Genomic DNA, 24,583 nt, shown 5'->3' with positions numbered 1-24,583 from the left:
AAATGGAAAAAAAAAATAATAAAGAACAGAAAACAGGCTGCTGTTTGGGTGATTTGCAAGCTCTCTGAAATTACTGTTTTTCTGCTTCCCAGGCGTGGTGATTGACAGTGCCTTCCCCAGATAGTCAACTGGTTGGCATTGGCCAGGAGGGTGCTGTTCAAAATTACTTGAGTGTTTTTTGTTTTTTTTTTTAAATGTCAGTTGCTACTGTTGAATGAAAACTAGAATTAATTTTCCACGGGTTAATAGTCTTGCACAACTATAGTACACCTGCTGAGTTTATGGACTTTTACTCTCTTTTACTCTCTCTTATTCCATCCCTGGTCTCTCAGGATTTCTGTTTTCTCATAGTTTTAGCCCTTCCTCATATCTGACTTATTTTGATAAGAGCAGATTAACTAACTAATGTGGAATATAAACAAATTCCTTGAAAATGGGCTCCAGTGGCCATAGCATGCAAGGTCAAGTGGACAGGAAGCCAAAGTTTGTGCAGAGCCTCCTCCTGCCCTGAGCTGTGTCCAGGTTAAGAAGTCCCTGGGCACAGCCGTGAAACACATCTCTCCTGGCTGTAGGCCAAGGTTTCTGTTGTCATTTGATATTGGTGGAGGGTTGTTCTATGCATTCTTGGATATTTAGCAGCATCCTGGCTTTCTGCACCCTGGATTCCTATAACAGGCTTCACCAGGAGTGGCCATTAAGAGCATTTCCAGATACTGCCATACATCCCCTACAATGGTGGTGGTGGGGATCATCTCCAGTGGCCATCTTCCTCCCCTGTGCTCCTTGAGTTTAAGTTCTCTGGGTGAGGGTTGGAATGAACTGGGAAAGAGGAAGATAGAGGGAAAGAAATCAGGAAGAAGGTGGCTCTTGAATGCTTCAGCCCCTGCTGAGACCCCAGGCTAACAAACTCACTGGTTGACAAGTTGGCTGTGTGCTAGATCACCCAGGGAGCATAACAAAGCCCACTTGTGAGTCCAGCCCCAGGGTTGTGAGTTCAGTGAGTTGGGGTGGGCCCTACAAGCATCTTCTTCTCGAGCCCTGACAGTGACTCTGATGGGCTGCCAGGGTTGAGACCCACAGGCAGGTGGCTACCTTGAGGCAGTGCTCAGCTCTGCAACCAGCTGCCACGGTGATCTGACGCCTTGATATCATCCTGTCTTTGGATGATATTTCTCTGAGCACATACTGCAGTGAGGAGGAACAGGTATCCTAGCTCCCTTAGACCTTCCTGTGGACCACAGCTCCCTGTGGGCTCCCTGCATCTGCATTTGTGCAATGATCTTCTCAATCAAGCTCTATTTTTTGTCTCATTAACACCATCTTGAAATTTTGTCAAGACCAGTAAAAAAAATCTAGCAGAATAAAAGTGCAGAAAACAATCGCTGAGTGACTATTTGACAGAAAGAACCATTTAAATAATGCTGTGGATTGTCTTCTGGATCTAGGTAAGTGGTCCCAAGTTCAGCAAATATTTGAGGATGTACACTGTGCAAATATGGGCTAGGCTTGTCCTCCTGGCCCTAACAATGGTGTAGACCTTGGATTGACACAATGTCACCACGAGGGTTAAGTGTCAAATGTAAAGAACTAATACAAGTTAGCTGGGTTTAAATGAACGTGACACCCAGCTGCTGTGGAGATAGGTGAGATCTCCCTAGAGCAGAGAGTTCTTAGAGAATGGGTAGAATTTTAACCAGGGGTTGGGATGTTGGGAGTGGTGGAGAAGCTGGAGGAGAGTGTGGACAGGGGAACCCAGCAGACTGTGACCAGGTGAGCGGTGGAGCTGGGCCAGCAGGTGGAAGCAGTGTTTGTGTACAAGAGCAGCCTGGCCACGAGATGGACGAGGCTGGATTCTGGAGGGTTTGAACGTGGAGTCTGACCTTTATTTATATATTTTTTAACATAACTTGCCACAGAATAAGAAGGCATTGGCTTTTCTAAGCCGGCAGCTGCCGTCTCTGGCTGGGCTTTAGGAAGGAGAATGTGCCCACTTATGTTGGAGGAGCTCAGAGTGAAGGTCCTAAAGCAGCTCAGAGGGTAGGGGTCCGAGTGGTTCTGTTCCGTCTACCTCAAAGGCTCTGGGGCTGCGTGGGTCGGCCTTCCTGCCCTGGTGCTTAGTGAGGGGGGCAGCTCAGGTGATGGGAACACCCTCCAGGACTCAAACACCAGAGAGCCACCACCACGTTGAGAGCTGTGGAGCGCCGGCGAGGGGCCTGGACAAGACAGCTCAGGACGCCTGCTCAGCCTAGGGGCCTGGAGCTGCCAGGGCCTGAAGAACAGGCTTCCTGTGGGCACTTCACCCCCATCACTGCGGTGGGACTCGCCGTGATTTCCTCATCTTCTTTCTTTGTCTTATAGTTTGGAAATGAGGGACCCACCAGAGCTCTGTTAGTTCAGGGTTATTCCGAAGTAAAGGGACAGATTCTGAGACTGTGACCCCATCAGTGCATCCCAGACCCAGTGACTGGTGGCGACTCTAGGTGTGCCCGGAGGAGGTCACGGGGGTACTTTTTGGAAGGGTGCGTCTTCCCCGCGGCCCCTTTCTCTCTCCCTCTGCTTCCTGCACCCCTCCATGAGTCGAGCAGCTTCCTTCTGCGGGGCCCTTGCCCCGTGATGTGCTGCCTCACCGCAGGCCCCGGGCTGTGGCGTCAGCCCTCCATGGACTTGGACCTCTGAAGCCAGGAGCCCCACGCAAGCTTTCCCTTCTCCAAGTGGGTCTTCCCGTGCAGTTTGGCCACAGCAAGGCAACAACTGACTAGAGCACTCTCCCATTCAAAAAAGGGTTTACTGAGGACATAACCATGAGCCGGGCATTATGTTAGGATCCAGAACCTTCTATTTAGTTCTTCTTTTTAAAATTTATTCCTGAGATTATTAATATTATATACCTAATACTGTTACTTATTATCACTTCACTTGTGAGAAAACTGAGACTCAGAGAAGTTAGGTAACTTTCTCAAAGTTGGCAGGAAAGAGATCTGGCTTCCAATGTCCTGACTGGGCAAATTAAACCTGACATAAAATAGGAGTTAGTGTCTTCTGATTATCTAGAGGGCATCATGCCCCAGCATTTTAGGTACATAAATTGATTTTAACAACTCCGTTATTAGGTATTCTTATCCCAAAATGAGGCTCAGCGGGCTGATGTGACTGACCTAAGGTCCTAGCTATCATTGGGTGAGCTGAATTGAGCCTTGTTAATTGATGGTAGAGGTGCAGCTGAGATTTAGATATCTCTGTTCCAGGCTGCTTGTTAGGTGGAAGGGACCCTTCTCACTGAGAGGACTGTGCTTCCCCAGATTTACCAGTCTCCCCATTTAGTTCCCAGAGACTGGACTGGGAGGGAGGAGCAGTCCCAGGGGCCTGGCTTTCTCCTTAGACTCTCCCAAACCAGCCTCAGAGGATAGCCTTCCTCAGGGCTGAGAACTGTTGCATAGTACCACACGGTGGTTTATAAAGAATTTTGACAAATTTAGTCTAAAGATCTGAGATTTTACTAGCAACTCAGGAGTCCGCGGCATCACATTAGTAATAGAGGGGTGTTCTGGTGGGCATGGCAGAGCAGCTTGAGCAGGGACGAGGAAACTGCACAGTGTAGAAAGAGCTTGGTTTATGGTAAGAGCGGAGGGGGCTTCCTCCTCCTGCTGGCTCAGACTGTCCTGTTTGGGGACTGGCTGTCCTATCATCTCGAGGTCTCATAACAACTCAGTGTGGGTTGCTTTCGTGGAATTTCAGCCTGAGTTCCACTGGGTCTGGTCTGCTGGGGTCCAGCACAGACGTCATGTGAAGAATGGCTTCCCATGCATTTTATTTAACTATAAGTCAAACATGAAACCATTTAATTTAAAAGTGCAGCAACTAACTTATGGAAATGTTAATTATATACATTTAAGGGAGGAAGCAGGGTGTAGGAAAGATCTACATAGAAACACAGATGCCCAGGATCGGGGTGAGGGGCCAAGAGTGGGAGGTTCAGGTGACATTGTTTTCTGTTTTCTATATTGACTTTAGTGTTTTTTTCCACTGGGGAGGTTTCCTGGGGTGGAGGTTTGTGTGCACTCTTGAAGAAGCATGTACTTATACTGCAAAAATCATAGGTGTCCAGCTCTCTGAATTTTCACAAATGGAAAACACCCTGCACAACATGGATCCAGGTAAAAAAAAATAATAATACAACTTTGTTGGGACCTTGAAAGTGCCTTTGGTACGCCTTCTGGTCTCATTTGTCTCAGTCTGTGTTTTAAAAGGTAAGATTAGTAAAGCCCCTTCCCTGAGGATGAGATAGGCCGCACTTCATACAAAGCAAGGAGCTGTCTGAAAACGGAAGCCTGGGGGAGCTCGGCAGTCCTGGGGCTGCTGGTTCACCTGACGTCCCGACTCTGGGAAAAACTGAGAGGGTGGCCCACTGGGCTCAGGGAAGGCAGGGGGTTGTCCAGGAGGTAGGAAGCGGGCTGAAGAGTGTTCCCAGGAGCACCGTCCTCCACCCAAGTAGCAGGACCCAGTGGGCCCAAACCTCAGAGCCTGCAGAGAACAGAAGCTGATGGCTCTTCTAGAAAGAGGGAGGGGGCTTGAGAGCAGGATCCTGAAAAGTTGAGCAGACCAAGAAGAGAGGGAGCAAGGACAGGGTGGAGCTGCCAGGGGTCCAGGTGGCCTGAGGACTCACTGCCCAAAGGTTTAGGGAAGAAGGAGTTGCCACCCAGAAGATGGGGTCTTGGCTGGTGAAGAAAAGGGCCACCCAGCCCCTCCACAGCACTCCCTGAGACCCCACATGGCGAACGAGAAGAAGCTGTGGCTCTCTTGGGTCTAAGGTCAACGGAGGGCTGAGTGCTAGGATGAGGGAGGCAGGGGAGGAGGGGATTGTACAGGGAGGTTCAGGAACGGCACAGGTGAAGGCTCCCAAGGCCAGGGAAAGCGAGTGTCCTTTTTTGGGGGGACAGGAAACTTGATCTCATGATAAGAGAGGCCAGCTCCTAAGGACAGCAGTGGGAAGCAGAAGGGTGTGTCCCAACACTGTCCATATTTCATTAATAAGCCGGCTATATTGAATAATAATGTTGCAAATGCAAAAAATTGCAGAGATATGCAGCAATGTCCAATAAATGTAAATTTATAAAACTATAAACATAAAACATTTTTAGAATTCCCATATAAATTTTCAGCAGATTAAATGAATACAAATAAAATAGTAATAAAAAAAACTATTGACCTCAAATGAAAATAATTTAAATAAGAGTGAATAATTATGAAATCTCATTTGATCTCTTTTTTGTTCAATTTAATTTATTAACTATTATCATTTGTGTACTGGGGATTGAACCCAGGGCCTTGCATGTACTAGACAAGTGTTTACCATGGAGCTACATTCCCAGCCCAATTTGATTTCTTTTTCAAAGGACCATATTAAAATACATTGTTGCATCACTGATTCATTCAAGACCTTGTATGGAACCATGCATCATGTCACACTACTGTCAACCCAGTGACTAAGGAGGATGAGGCTGGAGGATTGCAAGTTTGAAGCCAGCCTTAGCAATTTGTGAGGTCTTAAGGAACTTTTCGAGACCCTGTCTCAAAATACAAAGTAAAAAGGGCTGAGAATGTGGCTCAGTTGGAAAACACTCTGGGTTCAATCCCCAAGACCAAAAAGAGAGATTGTAAGGGGGCAAATTCTTCCAGCTGCTGAAAATATCTTTCTTAATCAGAGGAGAACTGGTGATGGAATAATTATCAGCTAATTTCAAATGATTCTTTCTGAATAATTTGAAAAAGCCTCTTATTTGATCATTGTAAAGAGTTGTGTTTGAATACTCTTTTTTTCTTGGACTGTAGTCTTACTGCTGAGCTTTACAGACTGAATTGTGATCTTCTCCCAAATTCACATTTTGAGCCTTAAGCTCTAGTGTCACCGCAGTAGGACGCATTGCCTATAAAGAGGTAGCTGAGGTTAAGTAAGGTCAGAAGGGTGGGACACTAATCCAATATGCCTGTTGTCCTTAGAAGAAGAGGAAGAGAAACCAGCATGCATGGCACAGGGAAGGCCACATGGCCACCTGCAAGCCATGGAGAGGGCCTCAAGGGAAGCCAACCCCGCCCACACCTTGACCTTGGACTTCTACCCTCTAGAACTGTGAGAAAATAGGTGTCTGTTACTTAAGCCACCCCACTCTGGTCTTTTGATAGGCATCCATATCTGACTAAGACAGGAGCTAAGTACATATTTTTTTTTGCTGTTTCTGAGAATGTGTTGTTTGATCTTTGCTCTCTTTGCTTTCTTCAAGTGCAGATGATAAAGACAAGGCAGGTGGCTACATCAATTTCATACTGTTGTTTTTTGTTCCATTTGTTTGGAAACTTTAAAAATGCAGACTAAGATTTATTCTTGAAATAGAAACTTTTGCTGATACTGTAATATTTACGTATTCTGGCAGCTCAGGCAGAGACCTGTTCAGACATGCAGTTTGGACATAGGATCTGGGCTTTTTTTTTTTTTTTTTTCCTTGATTGGATAATTGAGTCATTGATCTTGAATAAAAATCATAAAATGATTCAGAGTCCTTTCTTAAAAAAATCAGCATTATTTTATAACAACAAAATGGTAGATTTTATAACAACCGATTGTATATTTGTTGCTGTAAAGCAATTTTGACACATCTACCATATCTCAGTACTTGAAAAGAGTCTGGCTTATTGGAATACTGGAACACCAATAATTCACTTGCTGGCTGCTTGATTTGGGAGAGGCACTCTGAATTTCTCTGAAATCCACTTTTCTAAGCTATGGAACACTGCGTATATTGCAGGCTTGCGATCAATACTGTATGCAAAATTTTGGACAAGCAGTCCTGCTGTGGAGGACATCGGGTAAATGGGCACTACTGCTGCCTTGGGACCTCTGTGGTAGAGGCTTTTTCTGGCCCCTGGAATGCATGTGGGCTGTCCGAGGACTTGGTCACGGAGCCAGGAAAGCAGAACTGAGGTTGGCTGGAGAGGCCTCTGGCAATATCTCTGGGCTCTTGTAAGTGACCACAACCAGGGCCATTACCTGGGCTGTAATTTGGTTTGTCAGGGAACCAGAGGCCAAGAACCCAGCTGCTCATAGTACCAAAAGGGAAAAGCAGGGCCGATGTGGAGGAGGGCTTTCAAACACTGTGCACCAGGGCAATGCTTTTACAAACACCTTTTGTCACAGAGGATGGTTTTGGCTCTCCTCTGACTTCATCTGCCCAAGCAGAAGGTGGAATGGTTGGACAGGGCCTTCTGAGGCGAGGTCAGGGAAGGGTGGGTCAGCCTGCCCTGTTCATAGATCAGCATAGGTTTGTGACTGGCCTGTGTCGGGGACAGAGTTGTGAGGAGAAAAATCTTTCTGTCCCCATGCTGGCATCCACAGTGACAGGCCACTCCCAAGGAAAACCACAAAATATTCCTCGTTTGTTCCCCAAGAGCCTAGTGTCCTGCTTCATGTCCCCAGGCCCCTTCCATGTGCCCCTGTTGCGTCCTTCCACTGACTCCTGCCTGTGGTCCTTTTCTACCTCCTTTATTTCTGTTAAACCTTCCGAGAGGGTCCCTCCCTTGGCACCAAGCTCCTGCTCTTGCCAAGGTTTGCCAATCCTGAGCACACAAGGAATTACCAGGGGGGCTCACAAAATGTCGGTCAGAGCCCCAGCCTAGAGGACCGGCTCCTCAGGTCTGGGAGGTGGGGATTGGGAGCCTGTGCTTTAACCAGGGCTCCCTTGGTGCTGGTTGGTCATTAATCCTGGAACCAGGCTCCAACAGAGCAGGAGATAATGGACTCTGACAGGGTGGACAATCCCGGACACTGTCTCACTAACTCACAGCATCGCAGCCATCCCAGATTGAACCTCCGTGTCCGATTTGGGGCTGAGCTATTAGTAATTAGGAATATGATTCTGGAGAGCTCAGGGGGCCTTTGGGTGGTCACTTGGGGCTGTCGGGCCCTGTGGTCCAAGCAGTGCAGGAGGAACCACACACTTGGCTTGGTTGCAAGCCTTGCAGCTGAGGGGTTTTCTTCGTGGCAGGTAGACGGTGGGCATGTGGAGCCATCTGGCTGTTTCCTGAAGTCATTCTCTGGGCAGGAGCATTCACAAACCTCCCTGTTCCTTCTGTCAGGGGCTTAGAGCAGCCGGTAGTGGAAGCTCATGGAATTCTGGTACTCCCTGAGTATGGGATGGGACGAGAGATTGGTAATGTTTTAGTGAATTCAATTTGAGTGGAAATGGGAGTTGAAAGAAACTACTTTAAGAATAACTTGGGGGGGATTCTCATTAATAATAATAAAAAACCTTTGTGTTCTCCACTTAACTTTCTGTTCTGGGCAGTTTAATACAGCGATGGTGTGGTGAGGCATGGTCTGGTTGATGAGGGCCCCCTCCTCCACCCCACTGTGCCTCCCATCTCCCGATGGCCTTTCCTAACTCTTAGTACTTTAATTCTCTTCAGTCCTTAGTCATGCCAGAATGCATGACCTGCTCTCCAACACGATGTCTGCTATCGATTAGGATGATGGCACCAAGAGTTGGTGCAGTTTCCTCATCAACACAGACTCAGAAATGCCTGCAGAATCCCAGTGTGGGAATTCAAACCGTCTCTCCGCTTCCTCCTGGCTCCTGCAGCAGCCCAGATGTGATAATCATCACAGCACAACACAGAGAAGATTTTTCTAGACCACCTCATATCACAGGAAGAGTTGCTGAAAAAAGTCTCTGAGGCTTCGGGTCCCCAGCAGACAGACAAAGAGGTGAGGTTGCGGCTCAGCACTCTGACTTGCCTTTTCAGGAGGCCAGTGTGATTTTACTCCTTGTGACAAACTTGACACTCTCCCTTCCTGAGCCAGATGGGCCATCCATCCTTCCTGCATACTGCCTCTGTATTTTCTTAATTCTACCTGAAGGAGTGCTGGGTTCCTTGCTCTCTGCGTGTTTGCGTTAGAGGAGCAGCAGCCTGCTGTTGGACAGAGGTGCTATTAATAAGTTAGGGGTAACAAGCACACAGCTCAGCTCAGGGCTCCTCAGAAAATAGAATGATGAAGAAAGTAACACCATCTTGGGGAGGTGTGGTGTGTGTGTATGTGTGTGTGTGTGTGTGGGGGGCATCTCAGCTCTTCTGTCATATAAACATTAAAAATAAAATTAAAGTACATAGCCCATAAATCCTCACCTAGAGAAGCAAAATAAATTGAAAATCGTCTCTCTAATTCCTAATAGCTTCGCCCAGAGAACGGCCTCTTTCCACTTATCTGGATGCAGCATCTTCCTCCGTCTGCTCTCTCAGGCCCAGGTGGACATTCACATCTGGATGTTGGCCTTGAATTGTCAGGGCTCAGGTATGCAGCTCAGTTCCCAGGGCCCATCCTCAATTGGTGCTGGAGAATTCCAGAATAAGTAAGATTATCCAACTCTCCAGCCGGGGTATCACCGTTTTAAAGGTGTCCTCAAAAGGTACCTGTTGGAAACCAAACCCCCAAGGCAACCATGTCGGGAGGGGTCTACCCAGAGGTGATGAGGTCATCAAGGCACAGTGGATATGGTAACGCTGCTGTCACGGGAATGGATTTCAAGTTGTGGAAACATACTCCTTATAAAAGGCCAGACAGGTTTGGCCCCCTTTGGTCTCTCTGTCCAACACTTTTGGAGTGATGCTGCTAGAGACCCCCAAAAGATGCTAGCTGCTTGACCTCGGGGCCTCCCAACCTCCAGAACTGTGAGAAAATAAAATTTCTTTTCCTTTCAAGTTACTCTGTCTGCAATATTCTGTTACAGCAGCAGAAATCAGACTGAGACCGATGTCTGCTATCGATTAGGATGTTGGCACCAAGAGTCACCGCCTACAGTTTACTAATGATGGTAAATTTCATGACCTCTTGGTGCCTCAGTTTGCTCATCTGTAAAAGGTAGAGATAAGGTGTAATCTGCTACAGAGATTCCTTGGGAGGCATAAGGGAGTTCAAGCAGATGAATTCTCAGTATGGAGCTGAGCACAGGTGCTTGGATTATTACCACCTATTGTCATGGTTGTCATTTTGGAGACCTTGCATTTGACTTCACTAAGAAGACACCTTGATCTAGTGGGAGGAACTCTGGGACAGGGCACTGGGGCCAGTGCACACCCTGCCCTGACATCCCGTGAGAGTACAATCACATGCTGCTGGCCTGTGACCTGTGATCACTGGGGTGGTGTGTGTGGGGGGTGATTCCAGTTTGTGGATTTCCTTAGATTGCTCTGAAGATAACTTTAGGTGCATAATACCCATGGTTTTAAGTAGATGTCACTAGTTAAAATTTTCTGCTCTCAGTCTCTGATTCATCTTTTTTCCCTCCCTGCCAAGTGGATCAAATCCAATTTTGTAATTCAGACATCAGATTGGATTGCAGAAGCTCAGACAAGAAGATGTTAACTCTTTGGACTGTGCCATCATCCAGCTCTCCGGGCTCACCATTTTCTGGATTATTAGAAATATCTTTTGTTTATTAGAGAATCTCATTCAAATTTATGTGTTTTGACTTGGCATTTCTGAAGTGACATATATCAAATGGCAAATACATTGCTTGTCATCATCTGACACAGTGCAAAGTTACTTGCTAGTTGTCAGTGGATTGTCTGCTTCCTTGCTCTGGAATGGAAACTTCACATGTGCAGGGCTGGTTTACCTCACTGCTGGATCTATAGTGCCTAGCAGCTGGCCTGACTCTGGAGTCTCTCCATAGCTATTGAGGGGGCGAGTCACGTCTCAGTGACATAACTGAAACACTGGAGCAACTGTCCATCAACAGGACCAAGTGTTAAGGAGAGGAAACAACCAGAATTGCTTTAGTTGCAAGTCATGGGCAGATGCCACCTGAGATGATTGTGAGAGCTGGGTTTTGTGGGACCAAGGAGAACTGAGACCTCCGTCCTGCTTGAAAGGGAGCTGGAAGGAAAGCCAGGAAGAAGCAGGAAAAGAGTGAGTGTCAGCTGACACTCACTGTGCAGGACGGGATCACTGGACAAGAGGGGGAGAAGGTGGAAAGGAAAAGTGGATCCACTAAGACAGATGGGGGAGGGTTTTGTGCAGCAGCAGATTCCTGTCCTTGAAGGACGAATGGTATTTCATCAGGAAAATGGGATGAACATCCCAGAGGAGGAACATGGAAAGACTTTCAGCCCGCCAGGGCAGACCATGAAATGTGATAAGAGAAAGCCTCCATCTGAAGGAAAGACATCTATGGGAAGACATAGGGGCTACTGGTCAGTGTTGCTGGCCTTTCTGATCATATGAATGTCCAAAAAATGCAAACACTGCTTGGACACTATTCTGGGCTTACTGAACTGGAAGGTCTAGGATTCTCATTTTAAATTTAAAAAATTCAACCCATCGGTTAAGACAAACTCCTCAGGCAAGTTTGGGAAACACAGAGGGTATGCCATGGACAGACACCAATAGTTTTGAGCAGACAGGAGCAGACCAATGCTGTGTTTTTGAAAGACTAATGGAAGTGATTGATGGAGGGTGGATGGTGGAGGAGGAGGCTGCCGAGGAAATCCCGGCAGGTGGAACAGGCTGCATCCACAGGTGCTACAGGGGGTGTAAAGTCCGTGGAATACCACGACCAGACTCCACACAGAACAGCCAACCGTGGGACCAGCCAGAGGAGGAAGTCATTTACAACGGGGTGACTGCAGGAACTGTCTAACAATTTACAGAAAGAATAAAATCCAGACAGGGGCCATTTACACAGCGAGTTCATCTCAGAGACACCATGTTTCTGGTGGTATTGGGTGTTTCCCTGGAAAATTGATCTGAAGTTGGGTTTGTGGGCCTGGCATGCAGGAGAGAGTCAGCGCTGGATAGTTGAACTGGCCCTCTCCTGGACAGGGGGTGGGACAGTATATTTGCAGCCATAGCCACCGCACCCACGTTGGGAGGTGGAGGCTTGCGCTCACCGGGTGAGGGTGAGGGTTACACCCCGCCCCCCCTGTGAGGTGTTGTGTCTTTCCGCTCCCATTCATCAGCTAATTCCTTGGAGGTACTGTGTCCTCGACTTGTTTTGTTCAAAATACATCTTTTTTCCCCTTCAGCAAAATAGAACGAAGTCGACAAGAAATTTTGACAATTACTCCCTGAACAATAAATCACTCCGCAGCTGAGCTGTGCAAAGCCCAGGTGGGGCCCCCGTGCATTTCAAGGGAAGCCCTCCCAAGACGAATGGCACCGAGGACTGTGATCACAGGTGCGCAGACGCACAGAGGGCGCTGGGCCGGGCTGGGTGCTGACCGCCAGGCCGGAAGGGGTTTTCCAGAAGAGCTTCTGAGAGGCTGTGGGAGGAGAGGCAATGTGCCCCTCGCTCTGCAGCTACCTGTCCCTGGGAGACGCCCAGGGAGTGAGTGAGCACGGGAGGGGTTCCTCAGCCCAGGCTGGCGTTCATCTGACACAGGGCGTGGCCATAGTGATCAGTGTGGACAGCCCCCATCCATCTCAGGGCCTGTCCTGACTGCTGTCGCCTGATTAGACAGGATGCTAATTCGCACAAATATCACCCTGTTAATCTAATTAAATAAGATTAAACTCTCATATTCTCTAAGCACAGGGGAAGCACTAGAAATATGAAAATAAGTAGCCTGGTGTATTCCTCAAGGAATACACGTGTGCATTCAGGGTAGAAACAGCCCAAACTCCAACCTTTGGTATAGTAGAAGCACCACCGAGTCCAGTGTCTGGAGGGTGTAGGAGGCTTTTGGGAGCAGAACACAGTGAGGGGACCTGTTAGGAGTGGGATACACTCCTTGGTCCATTTGGGAAATGGCAGCTGTTTAGATGGGCAGCTGCAGGGAGTCCCGAGTGGTATTACCTGTGCTGGGGAAGTGTGAGATAGCATGACAGTCGGAATAGGTTCCTGAAATTCCCTTGCTGAAATTTTGAGCAACAGAGTGGTGAGATCATATTTGCAAGTTAGCAAGACCTTCCCAGCTTGAGAATAAAATAACGTAAAAAGGGGCCAGGGAAAGACTGGTTAGAAAATACCATTGGTCCATTCATTCATTCAACACATACTTCTTGAATGTCAAATCTGTTCCAGGTCACAGGCAGGATGCTGGAGATAAAGAAGTGACCAAAACAGTTAATAATTCAATGGGAGAGTGGGATTTAAACACAGAGATGCTAAAGTGTGTGTGTGTGTGTGTGTGTGTGTGTGTGTGTGTGTGTGATTTTAATGAGTGACCAGGGCCAGGCCTCCTTAGGAAATGGCACCTATTCTGAGACCAAAAGGATGGGGAGGACATACCTGGCTGTTTTGCAAAGAAAGACTGGGAGCAGGTAAACCTGTCCAGAAGCTGGTTCCCTGGCAAGGAAGAGGTTGTGGCACTCGGAATGTGGGAAGACAGCTGATGAAAGATGGCTTTTTGGAGAGGGAGTTGGCAGAGCTCCTGCAATCTGTTGAGAAGCAGACGCAGCTAGGAAGCAATTCAGAGGAGGTAGTGTGATTTGAGAGAGATTTAGAGAGGAAAATCCACAGGACTCGGTGATGAGTGGTGCAGGGTGTGGGCAAGCGCTGGTGGGCCCAGGGTGCTTTCTGGTTCTCTGGCTCAGTAGTATGGGTAGATAGCAGCAAGATGGGCCAGGAGTGTAGGGAGGAGATGTGTCTGAGAGGCCTGTTGGTATATCCAGAGATTTCTCTTACTAGCATGCAGGTGAATATCGGGCTGGGAACTGAAGACTAGGAGCCAAGTTCAAGGGCGGATCCAGAATGTGTGTAAGATTGGGCAAAACCACAGCTGGGTCAGGTGCCAGGAATGTGAACTGATCCTGTGGTGCTAAGTACCATCCTTTCATCAAGCACAAGGGCAAGAGAAAAGCATGTTTGTGAATTGATGTACAGGGTCACTGTACCCCTGAGCTACATCCCCAACCTTTTTACTCTTTTTTGAGTCAAAGTCTCACCAAGTTGCCCAGGCTGCCCTTGCTTGAGCTCTCATGCCTCACCCTTCTGAGTGGTTGGGATTACAGGTGTGTGCCACTGTGCCCACTGATAACCATATCCTGTTGCCCTTTTTACTCCCCAAATAACTCAAAGTTGGTGGGCAATCTTGATTTAATGAAACTTAAAAAATTTCTTTTTAATTGTAGATGGACACAATATATTTACTTATTTTTATGTGGTGCTGAGGAGCAAACCCAGTGCTTCACACATGCTAGGCAAGCACTCTACCACTGAGCTACAGCCCCAGCTTGATTTAATGAAATTCTACTCTTTTCATGGAAATCTCATTCACTAATTAGCAGCAGTTCTCTCTGGAGAATAAGATTAGGCAGAGGTGATTGAGAAATTTTTCTTATAAAATTATTTTTTAAAACTTAGGTTTTACAGCAAATATTACTTATATAAACAACAGATAAAAGGGGGGCATAAAAATGCTTAATTATAATAAAATTGGGTTTCCTTCCTATGTTAAATACACTTGAGATGTACAGTGTCTAGATGGTTCACTTTCGGTGCCAACTTGACTGCACTAACAGATTTGGCATACCCAGAGAGCTGGGTGAGTCTGAGCCTGCTTCCCCCCACATTCGAATCAGTGGACTGAGAAAGCAAGATCTGCCCTCCCCGGATGTTGTCTGGGCACACCAGTCATCAGGGACTGGATAGAACAAAAAAGCAGAGAAAGGTCAAATTCTCTTTCAGTGCTGGAGCCTTCTTTTTCTAGTGCCTTCAACATCATAACTCCAGCTTCTGCATGTTCTGGACACTGAAGCATGCACAATCACCCTCTCAGACTCCTAGGCGTTTGACTTTGGAGTAAGCTTTAAATCATTTGTCCAGGTAAAGTGGTACACGCCTGTAATTCCAGCAGCTCAGGAGCCTTAGGCAGGAGAATTCTGAATTCAAGCCAGCCTCAGCAAAAAGCTAGGCACTAAGCAACTCAGTGAGACCTGTAAATAAAATACAAACTAGGGTTGGGGATGTGGCTCAGTGGTCAAGTGCCTCTGAATTCAATCCTCAGTACCCCCCTTCCAAAAAAAAATAGAATTACACCATTGGTTTCTCTGGTTCTGAGACTTCTGGATTTGAACTGAGCTACACCCAGGTTTCTTGCTTATCATTGACATACTATGAATTTCTCAGACTCCATAATCACAGGAGTGAATTCCTCTAAGAAGTCTTCTCTCATATATTTATATCTTATCTATATCGACATATTCAGGAAGGTTCTGTGTTAGCAGATTAGACTAAAAATATTTTTTATAGCTGTATTTTTACTGAAAACATGCAGTTATTTTTCTTATCATTATTTCCTAAATTGTTCAGCAAGACAATTATTTATATTGTATTAGGAGTTATAAATAATCTAGAGATGATTTAAAGCATACAGAATGTTCATAAGTTAAATGCAAATACTATGCCACTTTATGTAAGGGCTTGAGCTTGCATAGATTTTGGTATTCCCAGGAAAGCTCCTGGAACCAATCCCCATGTATACCCTATTGGATCTGTCTCTCTTAAGAACCCAGACTAATACAGTTTTATGACTTTTTATATACAAATTCTCAAAGTTAAAAAAAGTAGCTCCCCCCACCTCCTGTTTAATTCCTGACGTGACTGCCATAAATGAGTTCTGGTGAGTTGGAGGTGATTGGGGAAGAAAGGACCCAGGACACTCAAACATTGAATTACAGCAGTCCCGTCTTACTGGGCGCCCTCCACCGATTCCAAAAGCAGATTGACACATTCTCAACATGTAGCACGTTTTCTCTGAAGCCACAGATTGTAGAATTCCTGGAGTGAGGAATGAGTGGAGGGAGAGGTGTGAACAGGAGATTCTGTGAATGGACAATCTCTGTGACTCAGGAAACTCACCAGACTCATTTCTCCAGATGGTTTTCCTCTTCTTCCTAGGGTCAGGGATTGTTTTGATGATCTCATTCCTTCTAAGAACTTAGGGGGACTATTCAAAGATTGTGGCTGATTATATAATTCCTTTTGTTATGGCTTAAACTCAGTAACATTCTTAGGGAAAGACAAAATGTGCTAATGAGTTTGTTTGTTTTTTTAAAACAAGATAAAAGAGGCCTTTGCAGGAAGGAAGTCGGAGCTGGTTTTGCCATGGAATAAAAGAGTGAGGAGCAGCAGGTGGTGATCAGCCTGGCCTTCAAGGAGTCCAGGGCTTTCAGATGTGGCTCTCCATCCTGCTCTGATTTAGTTCAATAGCACGTTTTATTCTTAAACAAAGAAAAATGAAAGAAACCTCTTTAAAAGAAGATCAGTGTAAGAAAAAGGTATTAATTCCAATGAAAGTTGACTTTTCTCTTTGGGACATCTGCTGTCTGGGGGGCCGCTACTGGACAGGTGGGCTGTATTTGGAGGAACAATGAGTGAATCACCCGAAGCCAAAGAAAAGCCAGGTGATTGGTTAACTGGTTCTTTGTGTGTGTGGTTTCTTCAGCCATTGATTCGTCCTGCTTCCGATGTACGTTAATAAGGGTGCAAATCCCTACTGTCTGTGTGCTACAGCTCTGGAAACAAAGGGAGAAAAATAAATCAAAGAAAACATCCTTCCCCTCATCTACAAGAGAGATAATTCACTCAAAATGACTTTTTTTTTTTTTTTGACATTTCCAAAACTCCTTAAAATGAAGTGGGCTGCTTGGGAATTGAAGTATATAAATTTAGAAGACTAGAAAAGCCGTAAACCTGGAGGACACTCTTTAAGAGTGCATGCGGGAGTCAAAGTCTCACTCCTGAAAGATGGGCCGATTGTGTTGAAGAAGGCCAGCCACTTGGGTAAAGTACTCTTTTTCACAATTTTGTATTAGTACCACCTTGCAAAATCCTGGATCCACAAAAGCTTACTCGGCCTTAAGCTGGTTTCGGAAGTTGGAGGTCTGGGTCTTATGACCATGACTGAAGTCTTAGCACTCTGGGGAAGTTCATTTTCATCCAGTGGATGTCCCCTGTCTGCCAGGGAAGCTGTCAAATGTTTTCTGCCATGAAAAGACTCACGAGGCCACATGAATTTTCCAAATGATCATCACTTGAACTCTCATCCTGCTCAGTTGCAGGAAGACCAGTTCAATTCTCCAAGGATATTGGGAGAGCTTCAGGGAGTTCTTGGATGTCCCCCATCTCCTTTGGTTGCCAGGCCAGCTGCCACCTCTCTCAGGACCATCACTCAATCTGCTTCATTCATGGTCCTCGTGGCTGCTCTGCAAGTTGCCCCTGCAGCCCTAGAGAGCTTCCTTCTTGTGGCTGCTGCTCTCCAGCTCCCTGATCTCCCTTAGGCTGAGCTCCAGCCTCCAACCCTCCAGCACATGTCACCCCAAGTCCCTCTCCTGGAGCTCCTTTCTGTTCTCCTCCTGGGAGTCATCACACTGATAGCCACTGTGGACAAGGACAAGTCTTGGTTTTGACAAAAGATGATGTGGTTTCCCTTGCAGATACCTGGCCTACCTTCCATTGCTATCATCCTTGACCAAATGCTGGCCCTGCCTGGACACTTGGCCTTTGCTGCTACTGGCACCAAACCCTGCATTGCTCTTTCTGTTGCAACACCATAGACACCCCCACTGACTGGGCACAGCTGCCTCTGTCCAGGGCAGGATGCCTGGCTCTTCCTTCCCTCCACCAGAGGATGCTGCAAAGGGGGTTGCCTTCCATCACTGAGTGCTGCCCACTTGATTTCCCAGGTGGAGTGAGCAGTTTCACCCCTCTCCTTCAGAGGCTCTTGCTCTATGTATTTAGAGAATTCAGGGAAATGCCAGGACAGAGCTCAGCAGTGCTTCAGGCTGTTCCCATGTTGTATATTTCATGAGCCAAGTCACCAAATGCTGCCTCTTTTGCAGCATATTGTAATGTTCTGTTTCTGGCAAGAATCTCACCAGAATCCTGTATCATCTCCAAATAGTCTCATGAATCACCTTGTGGCTTTATTCCACAAAATAGCACAGGCTAATTGCTGCCTGCCTTCTGAAACTGCAGGGTACAGTATCTGGGTACTTAGCTTACATTTATTGGGCCCAGAATGATTAATTCATGCACCTATTCATCCACTGAAGAAACACTCATTTTAAATCTACCAGGACTAGTGGTAAGGAAGTGGTAAGGAAGGTACAAATGAACTGGAGAGGTGGGTTAGATCTTCCAGTAGCTTCCAATCCAGAGGGCCAAGTTCACATGTGAAACTGTCTCTGCCTCTGAATTCACCTGAGTGACCTTAGGAAAATGTTTTAAATCCTTTGGGCCTTAGTTCCCTCATGAGAAAATGGAGAAGGAGACCAACTGTCAAGTATGTTTCTTTGTACTGATGGACAAGGTCAACACCAGAGAGCAGAATTGGGCCCAGCAGTGCAAAGTCTAATACGATGGTATTAATGCAATGGTGCAAAGACTGTACTAGATTGCCTAGTTTGGTCTCAAGATGGACTGAGCCCCATGGCACTCCTACCAGCATGGTGCCTCCCCCAGAATGAGCTCTCCATTCCTGCAGGCCTTGGAGCACAGACCAGAGGGTGCTAGCTGGAGAACCTGCAGTGAGTTTACAAAATTCAGTCCCCCAGGGCTTTGTGAAACATGGAAGCAGATAAATTAACAGTGCAGGGTGGCCTTAGTCTTCGGGTGGAGCTCTTTCTATTTAACAGACATGGGACATCTACTAGATGCAGAATCCTGGTGCTCTGTCCAAAGAATGTGAACAGCAAGGAGAACAGATTTCCTGTCCTCATGGAGGAAAATATCATGTGAGGAGATAGTTACACACAGGGTGAGACACAGAGAATCAAAGGGAGGTGAGCTACTGCTTCCAGTGTACCCCAGGGGTGCACGTGTTGTGGTCTTCCACGTTGTTCTAGGGTCAAGGTTTGTAAGAGAAAACAGAATCGTACTGGGCCTTGGGGCAGGAGGAACATTGTAAGTGATAAAATGAGGGGGTTAGACAAGAAATGTCACCCCACTGTGTTCTCAAACTTGAGATACAGGACCTTGTAGGAATATTTTGATCTTCCACCGCTGACCTAAATCATTTTTTATTACAAAACTATTTAAATACAAATATAAAACTAAGTATACATTTCTCAGAAGGATGTCATTAGCATATTTGTAAATTACATACAAACTAAACCATGAAACCAATAACATTCACTTTTAATTTAATTTGATGAGTGTTTTTTTTTTTCCTGAACCTAAATTGCCTACAATGGACTTAGGAATGGGCTTATGGTTTCCTCTTGTCAGACTGTCTTACAACTTTCCTGAGGATGGCCTGTCACCTGAGTAACTGTCACTGTAAAATACCCACTGCATGTGGGTAAAATTGTCGATGTTAAAGCCTGAGGTGGCCACATGGGGGTTACGTGGCCCTGCGTGTTACTTTACTTCTCTGTCTCTTCCTCTCCTCATCTGTAAAATAAGGAAGAAACGCTAGCACTTGCCTCTGAGGGTTGGAGTAAGAATTAGAGGATGTGACACATTTATAGAAATCAGTGAGGTGTGTTTTGAAGGATGCCTCGCACATAGCATGATGTAGCATAAGTGTCCTTCCAGTGTCAGTTATGATTTTAAATGTTCCTTTCTAATTATGACTTTATTTGAAATCTGTGATGAATTATTTTGACGAACAGTTAATGCAAAAGTGGTCCCTGAATCTAATGGCAAAGCATAAAAATAGCATCCAATGAAACATGTCATCATTGAATCTTTACTGCTGTGCTCACTGCCAGTGAACTGCTGCAAGTGTGGACCGGAGCTGCTCACCTTGCAGCCTGAGCCAGGGGCTCTCTCCTGCTGTGCAGGTGTTGAGTAGGCTTGCTCATGCTCCTCAGTACTGGGTGATGACTCGGTTCTCCCACCTCTTCTCTCTGCTTGGAGGACTGTGACATCTCTGTGAGACCTTCTGCAAGGGAATTTGGGCTTCACCTCTCACAAACACAAGGGAGGAGCAAGTGCCTTTGTCTGTTGGGGGCTATTATAGCCAAATCACATGGACCCTGTGACTTGGTGGCAACAGAAATGTGTTTCTCATAGTTCTGGGGGCTGGGAAGTCTATAAGATCAAGCAGCTAGCATCTGGTGAATTAGCATCTGGTCAGGGCTCTCTTCCTGGTCCACAGATGGGGCCTCTCACTGTGTCCTTACATGATGGAGGAGGCAAGCTAGCTCTCTGGGTTCTCCAAGAAAAGAGCATGTTATGGTCTGGACCTGAAGTGTTCTCCCAAATCTCCTATTAATGCAGAAATATTCAGTGGTAAATTGTTCAGATTATGAAAACTGTACCTTAATCAGTCCATTCTACTTTGAGTGGACTGACTGGGTGGTAACTGTAGGCAGGTAGGGCGAGACTGGAGGAGGAGGGTCACTGGGGAATGTTCTGGAAGGGCACATCTTCCCCTCTCTCTTTTGCTCTGCTTCCTAACTCTGCCATGAGCTGAGCAGCTCTCCTCTGGGACACTCTCCTGTCATGTTCTGCCTCACTTTGGGCCCAGAGCTATGGAGTCAACCATCTATGGACTGAGACCTCTGAAACCATGAACCCCAAATAAACTGTCACTTTAAGTATTTTTTGAGGGGATGCGTATGGGAGTACCAGGGATTGAACTCAGGGGCACTCAACCACTGAGCCCACATCCCCAGTCCTATTATATATTTTATTTAGAGACAGAGTCTTTCTGAGTTGCTTAGTGCTTTGCTTTTGCTGAGGCTGGATTTGAACTCTCGATCCTCCTGCCTCAGCCTCCCGAGCTGCTGGGATTACAGGCATGTGCCACTGCACCCGGCCTTTAAGTTGTTTTGCTGTTTTTTTTTTTTTTTTTTTAATGGTCATAGCAATCCAAAACCTAAGTAAAATAAGACCCTAATTCTGTCCTGAGAAATTTTTCCTATGACCTAATCATCTATGGAAGGTCCTATGTCCTAATACCACCACCTTGGAGTTAGGATCTCAGCATATGAGTTTTGGGGGAACATAAACATTCAATAGCACATGGCCTAAGAAATCCTGGTCCTACATGATTGCCATGATCCAGATGATGACAATATTACTTTAAGGAAGATAAGAAAGAATTCTTGTTAAACCTGGGTGCTGTTGAAATATATTATTTCAGGAATTTGGAAAGGAGAAAATGATATTGTTTTAGATAATTCCTTAAGGCCTTTAAAATACTACCTAGGAACCATTCAACATGCCAGGCATCATGACAAGCCCTTTGTAAATGGCATCTTGTTTAATCCTTAGAACCTTCCTATGGTGGGGACATGTTTATGATTAAAAAGTCAGAAGTTTAGGGATTGTCTTGCTGAACATTGTTGAAGCAAATGAAAGAAGTATGAAGAAGTACATGAAATGAAGCAGGTTCTCTGAGCTGTTGGCCTGCAAGGCCCTGCTCCTACCCATCATTCTCCTGTTTCCTTGGGAAGGACTAGAGGGAACAATCACACTCAGTGGAACCTGAGAGGTCCTGGTCTCAGACACTGCAGCAGCCCCGTTGCAGCCTGCCATGTTCCACATTTACCTACAGTAGGTAAGTTACGGAGTGATCGCACAGCGGGGGCAGATAAAAGCCACATTCTCAATTCCGAGATAAGACAAAGTGGGGGTGAGGAGAGGCTGTTGTCTTAATGCAGTTATGAGCACCTCTGCTATCAGTCCAGGTCTGAAGAGCTTCACAATCGGAAGTATGCACAGAGAAAGGATACCCAGCTCCAGTTACATGAGGCTTGGGCCTTATTATCATTTCTTAGAATACTTGAAACAATCCCATGAGGATTTTTACTGAATATTGACTGGGAATTTCTAGAAAAATGGACACCGCCATCATAACTACTGTTAATAAATGCTGTGCTGAATCAGTTGCAAATCTATGAAAGGCAAGTTAAAAAAAAAGTTAAAAGTCATTTTCAACAATATTTTTTTCTGTTAGGAACAGAAAGTCATTGTTCTGAATTTTCTACAGACTGACTCTGACCCTGATATTATAACTGAAATATTGGATTTCTTTACTCCTTTGCCTAAAACTGTTCTAACCAACTATTTTAGTTGACTTCTACTGTCCACCTTGTAGCAATAGCCTGTGAACATTGAGAAAGAAGTACAAGGATTATTATGGTGATTTCTTAAGATTCTGCTGCTGAGAAATTCCTTTTGCTTTGTCCTTCTCTCCCCCAGACTCTCCTTTGGTTTTGCTTTCTTGGTAAGAAGGGTATCCTGTTACTGTAATGTTCTGACTGGCTAAAAAGGAACCGCCAGTCACATAGAATTTGCCATAGTTTAGACAAGAGATTGGTAATTACCCCCACTCTGCTATCTTTCATTTGGGTAATAACAAGAGGAAAGACTGAGGGAGATGATTTTATTTTACTTGGAAGAAAAGTTTGAATGTAGAAAAAACCCCAAACAGTTCCCACAGATAAAACACTCATGGTGAAATATGTCTCCAGTCTCCACAAGAATTGTTTTATCTGCTGCAAGAGAAACATGTAGGACTATGATGCTGTAACTGTAAAACTATGCTGTGTTTGGATTTCATTTCTAAAGATCTAAAGAAAATCCTAAGATGAAAAAAATTAAGAAAGTAATCAAAAAAGACCCTGTACCTCCATCTGAAAACTGGTGCCTTCCTTGGGGAACTCTGTCATATCTTCAAGGAACTGATAAATCCTAGACTCTTCCTTCACATCAGGGAGGATGAGGCTCTCCTTTTTCTTTCCTGATGTCATCAAACCGTGTAAACTACAGAGCAGGGCATATATGAGCAAACTGCCCAATCCCACCCACCTCGAACACAGAAGAGTGTCATCATTACAACATCCGAGGTAAAACACTGGTATTTTAAAAAATAATTTGCAAACGTGAGGCTCCAGGAATGGAAGGGTGGCTTAAAATGAGAAAATAGAGCATACTCTTTTAAAAGATTGAATGAAGAAAAGTCGTTTGATTGTCTTCATATATTAAAATATGATAATATTCATTTTAAAATTTTTATTTGTTTTAATTAGTTATGCATGACAGTAGAATGCATTTATGCACTTTGATATATCATACATAAATAGGATATAATTTCTTACTTTTCTGAATCTACATGTTGCAGAATCATATTGGTCATGCAGTCACATATATATTACATACAGTAATGATGTCTGTTTCATTCTACTATGTTTTCTATCCCCACATCCCCCTACCTTACCCTCTCTTCACTTCCCTCTACTTAATCTAAGGTAACGCTATTCTTCTCTAGTGCCTCCCACATTATTGTGAATTAGTTTCTGCATATTAGAGAAAATATTTGGCATTTTTTTTGGAGATTGGCTTATTTTGCTTAGCATGATACTCTGCAACTTCACCCCTTTACTGGCGAATATCATAATTTTATTTTTCTTTAAAGCTGAGCAATATTACATTGAATATATATACCACATTTTCCTTATCCATTCATCTATTGAAGGACACCTAGTTTGGTTCCGTAGTTTAGCTATTGTGAATTGAACTGCTATAAACATTGACATGGCTGCATTAATGTAGTATGCTGATTTTAAGGCCTTTGGGTATAAATGAAGGAAAGAAAACTTTAGACCAATATCCCTGATGAACATAGATGCAAAAATTCTCCATAAAATTTGGGCAAATCACATACAAAAACATATTAAAAAGATAGTGTACCATGATCAAGTGGGATTCATCCCAGGAGTGCAGGGTTGATTCAACATATGGAAATCAATAAAAGTAATACATCATCTTAATAGACTTAAAAACAAGAATCATATGATCATCTCAATAGATGCAGAAAAAGCATTTGACAAAATACAGCACACCTTCATGTTCAAAAAACTACAAAAACTAGGGATAGTAGGAACATACTTTAACACTGGAAAAGTTATATATGTTAAACCCAAGGCCATCATCATTCTAAATGGAGAAAAATTGAAAGCATTCCCTCTAAAAACTGGAACAAGACAAGGATGTCCTCTTTCAGCACTTCTATTCAACATCATCCTTGAAACTCTAGCCAGAGCAATTAGACAAAAGAAAGAAATTAAACTCATACAAATAGGTAAAGAAGAACTCAAACTATCACTATTTGCTAATGACATGGTTCTATATCTAGAAGATCCAAAAAATTACACCAGAAACTTCTAGAACTAATAAAGGAACTTAGCAAAGTAGCAGAATACAAAATCAACACCCATAAATCAAATACATTCCTATACATCAGCAATGAATCCACAAAAGAGAAATTAAGAAAACTACTCCATTCACAGTAGCCTCAACAAAACAAAACAAAACAAACCTGGGAATCAATCCAACAAAATAGATGAAAGACCTCTACATTGAAAACTACAGAACACTAAAGAAAGAAATTGAAGAAAACCTCAGAAGATGGAAAGATCTCCCATGCTCCTGGAGAGGCAGAATTAATATTGTCAAAATGGCTATACTGCCAAAAGTGTTATACAGATTTAATGCAATTCCTATTAAAATCCCAATGACATTCTTCATAGAAAGAGAAAAAACAATTATGAAATTTATTTGGAAAAATAAGAGACCCAGAATAGCTAAAGCAATCCTTAGCAAGAAAAGTGAAGCAGGAGACATCACAATACCAGATCTTA

At 44.8% G+C, this 24,583-nt stretch overlaps 1 long non-coding RNA gene across 1 annotated transcript; it reads left to right on the top strand.

The window, feature by feature from the left end:
• The first annotated feature begins 8,180 nt into the window (after window positions 1–8,180).
• On the top strand, window positions 8,181–9,751 carry LOC144366896 (uncharacterized). The gene is made up of 2 exons (XR_013426071.1): window positions 8,181–8,755; window positions 9,222–9,751. It is a non-coding gene; the product is annotated as an uncharacterized LOC144366896 (long non-coding RNA).
• Window positions 9,752–24,583: the final 14,832 nt, after the last annotated feature.

This window comes from Ictidomys tridecemlineatus, chromosome 1 (genome assembly GCF_052094955.1).
Source record: "Ictidomys tridecemlineatus isolate mIctTri1 chromosome 1, mIctTri1.hap1, whole genome shotgun sequence".
NCBI lineage: Eukaryota > Metazoa > Chordata > Mammalia > Rodentia > Sciuridae > Ictidomys > Ictidomys tridecemlineatus.
This window is presented reverse-complemented; position numbering and strand designations above follow the sequence as displayed.